This window comes from Zingiber officinale, chromosome 6A, assembly GCF_018446385.1.
Source record: "Zingiber officinale cultivar Zhangliang chromosome 6A, Zo_v1.1, whole genome shotgun sequence".
In the NCBI taxonomy this organism is placed as follows: domain Eukaryota; kingdom Viridiplantae; phylum Streptophyta; class Magnoliopsida; order Zingiberales; family Zingiberaceae; genus Zingiber; species Zingiber officinale.
The window spans coordinates 28,987,521-28,991,698 of NC_055997.1; the positions used below are offsets into that span (position 1 = coordinate 28,987,521).

A 4,178-nucleotide genomic window follows, 5' to 3' on the forward strand; every position below is an offset into this window, starting at 1 on the left:
AACACCTCCTTGTCGCCTTCCTTTACTAAATCTATTCCTTTCCTGTATCTGCAGTAAGAGGAAATGCAATCTATAAGCAAAATGCTTAGTAAGCGCTATCTAACTCACAAAACTCGAATATGCGCATGTAAATTCAAAAGATACTGAAACTGAAATGCTAAAAAGAAGGCTACTCATGCTCATCTAATAACAAAGAACTAGAAATAAGAATCTATACTGCTCATGCTGCTCATGCTAGAATCAATAGCAAATGGAATAGAACTAAGACTCAATACTGCTCATGCTCGAAATAGCAAAGAAAAGCCTAACAAGAAAGGAAAGACTAAACAACAAAGGAAAGTCTAAACAATATAGGGAAGTCTAAACAGCATGCTAGAAATAAGACCAATCATGCTCAATAAACTAATAAGGGAAACAAATAAAACTAATACTGAATGCTTAGAATTCTAAAGAACTAAACTTACTGATTCTAAGCATCTTTGAAGCTTGTTTCATTTGTTCCATAAACTTATACTTTAATACTTCAAAATAATAATAAACTTCTTCTTGGGTCAGGCGTAGTACCATCTTATGCGCGCTCCCTAATAGAGACTGTGGTAGCTAGTCACCAGTCCTACGAGGGTAAATACCTTGGTCTTATCAGGGCCAAGACTTTGGAATTGGTCACCTGGATTTGTTTAACGACAACCTTGAAAGTCGGGTACTAGCCTCTTCAAAGTAAAATATCTTAATTACTTTTTCTTTAAATGTTTTGACATTTTCACAAGCACTTTGTGTGTCAAAATCCCTAAAGTCTTGATTTTGGGATCTACTTAAGGCCTTGGCATTTTTTCTTTCTTTTCTTTATCTTTCTTATACTTTTCTTAAACTCAAAATACTGTTAGGGTATTTTTCCATATGAATCTATAAGTGAAATCAACTAGGTAACACACAATCATGCATATTTAAGGGAAATCTAAAGCCTTGTTCTACAATGCTATCCATAAACTATCTATTAGCAAATCTGCACTACTAAAGAAACTAAATACTTAAAGCAAATCTACACTACAATGCTTAACAAAATTCTATACTACAATGCTTAACAGAAATCTGCATTACAATGTTAAATAAAAATCTGCACACTAATGCTTAATAAAATCTACACACTAATACTTAATAAAAATCTGCACTACAAGGAGATCTAAACTGCACTAAAATTCTGCACTACAAGGAGATTTCAACTGCATTAAAATTCTGCACTTCAAGGAGATCTAAACTGCACTAAAATTGTCACATGGCAATTATAAACCTAGAATTTCATATTCTAGTAACCGGCTGAGACCAAATGGAATCCTTGAAATTGACACATCCAAGTACTTTAATTCTGAACATCAATTATGCCATTAAACTTATGGTCAGAAAGGAATTCTCAGTATAAAATCTATATTGATCAACATATAAATCTCTTTTATCATCTTCTAAACTAAACTTCTACTCTGAACTTACTACTTGCATATCTAAATTACTCACATACTTCTCACCTGTTAAATTCATTACATCAATTCAAATCATCTTTAGTCTTAATACATGATACTCAATAAAACAACATATTACATATGCTCATCTTCACTCTTTCATCCACACTTCTGCACTAAAGAGATTACACTACCTACTTCATCATAAAACAAACCAAAATCACTGCCGGATCAACCTCCAATTAGCCTAATAAACCAATACTTAATCCAATCCATTCTATGTTCATTGCCTAATAGGAGAACAAAGGGAAAATAAAAGCTTAAAGAAAAATCTAACTATATACTTGGAATAAAAGGCAGTTCGTTGCATAGATATCACTACAACAAAAACTGCAAACGACAACGGATATTATCCGTTGTCGTAGGGTCAAAAAACCGTTGTAACTGAGGGTGTTGTAGAATGTATTGCCCTACGACAACGGTTTTGAATCCGTTGTCTTTGTAGACATTTGACAACGATTTTTATGCATTGTTGTATATATGCTCAAAATTTAGCTACAAAAGATACGACAACGGTTTAAAACCGTTGTGGTAGCTAATTTCAACAACAGAAATAAACTGTTGTAGTAGACTCTTTTTACAACAGATATAAACTGTTGTGGTAGATAATATTTACTCGTTTTTCTTTTTTTACAATAGTTTTAATATATTTTACAACAGATAAAACCGTTGTCTTTTATCACTTTTTTCAAAAAAAATCGTTGTGGTTTACATAGTTTTTACAACATTTTTAACTGTTGTCTTTAATGTTCATTAATACCAAACAACTAATCTTATTTTACTATAAGCAAACCACCAATACAAAACTAAATATTTACTACATTAAATCCAAAATAAACATCCATATATAATTCATCTTGTAGCCACACATATACAAAAATATACAAAAATGAGTTGTTACTCATCAAAATACACATGTTTTCCATTACTGTTCTCCATATACATTAAATCACATGTTTTCCATTTGTTGTTCTCCATATGGCACGCTTTTAATTTACAAATTAGCAAGGCAAGCTACATGCTAACAAAGCTCACTTCTTGTATCAAAAAAACTCAAACCTCACGAATTGCCCGACCTGCAAAAGAAAAATTCAACAAAACTTATAAAATTCCATAATTCCAGATTATAGTCTACATGACAACATGAATTCTTGGAAAATAAGCAATATAAGGAAACAGGCCATTTTATACTCGAAGTTGCATATTTGAGGTGGTTATAGTCAAAATTACTATAAATATGACTACCAAAGAATAAGAGCAACTAAAAAACTACTTTTATCCAGTTAGGGAAAAAAATAGACAATTGCAAATTTTCCTCCTTCTCTTACGTTTTCAACTAATGACTGGTTTAAAGAGGATATTTTGCAACTTCATCAAGTTTTACATTGACTCAAACGTATGACTACCCTTGAACATAATCTTTGAGTATCTATTTGTACATGTTGCAGAACTGTTAGCCACTGCTAGAAGAAATGGAGAAACTCTTCCAACTAATGTGCTCCATGTGACTCAAGGAGCCGGCCTTATCGAAATATGGTTCTAATAATAATAATAAATCCTCTCTCAATCAGTTGCATTCATGAGTAACACATTGGAAGAGGAATATCAAGGTTGTGTCTGAAAGGAAAAGAACTCTGGTATTCACAAAATATAATTTAACCGTCAGTCCTTGCATAATGCAGAAACAACTAAATAAGCGTCATGTAACATCAAATGTTAGAATGAGGTATTGGGCAAAGGTATGTGTATAATTTATTTCATGGAACATCAAATGTAGAAACAGAGTTTTTTTTCCTTCAACCAAACATTTAAAAAAAATGGAAATTTCCAAAGCATGACATAACTGCCCAAATCTGCGTTGGATATAGATACAAGGATAATGACACTCAAACAGTGACATTAAGAGTGAACAATCACTAATCCTATTGAACACATGTACAATTTGTAAAAATAGCCATGTCAGAGATTGCGATCATACTCATGTTGAACTATATCAAGTCCAAGTAACATAGACATGGAACAGTTGTAGCACTGACACCATATTCAACCACACAAGCATTATCATACTAGAGATTTGAATGAACATTAGTTATCAAATTTCGTAAACAGTAAGCAGTAGAGTACTAGCCTTGTATGTTAAACTTGTTGAATGTACAATATCTCATAAGAAAGTTTACCTTTAATGTTATCACAATAATCACATCCAGAGAGAATACACAAATCAATGAACTGATCCATAGTGAGTCTTAGCTCTTCAAGAACCTGAAAAATAAGGATGAGAATAAATACAGTAATTCAATTAACGATAAGCAGAACAAATATACCTTTGAAACGTCAAATTCCATCACAGAGATTTTTTTGGAACTAGGATCCATTAAATGATGGAGAAACCTTGGTTCCCCAAAAGTTAAAGTATCCATGTTTTCTGAGGCAACCGCAAACACCTAGAGATTGATAACAAACAAATACGTTTAGGATATTAAAGTTAAAAAAATAAAATAGAATGTGTTACATTGCATCATTTTACCTTGTCACTTTTGCAAAGAGCTGCGGATTGAGCTTCTGCTTCACAGGGTGCCTTTAGATCAGAAAGATGAGTTTAGCTTCTAAAACTAGAGATACAATACTTGTATATTAAGCAATTGCATGCAGCTTTAGGAAATG

The 4,178-nt window shown here is 32.3% G+C and overlaps 1 long non-coding RNA gene across 1 annotated transcript; it reads right to left on the reverse strand.

Moving 5' to 3' along the window:
* Window positions 1-2,446: 2,446 nt before the first annotated feature.
* On the reverse strand, window positions 2,447-3,904 carry LOC121993836. The gene is made up of 3 exons (XR_006115435.1): window positions 3,839-3,904; window positions 3,692-3,776; window positions 2,447-2,590 (listed from the first exon to the last, which is right to left on the reverse strand). It is a non-coding gene; the product is annotated as an uncharacterized LOC121993836 (long non-coding RNA).
* Between the last annotated feature and the right edge of the window lie 274 nt (window positions 3,905-4,178).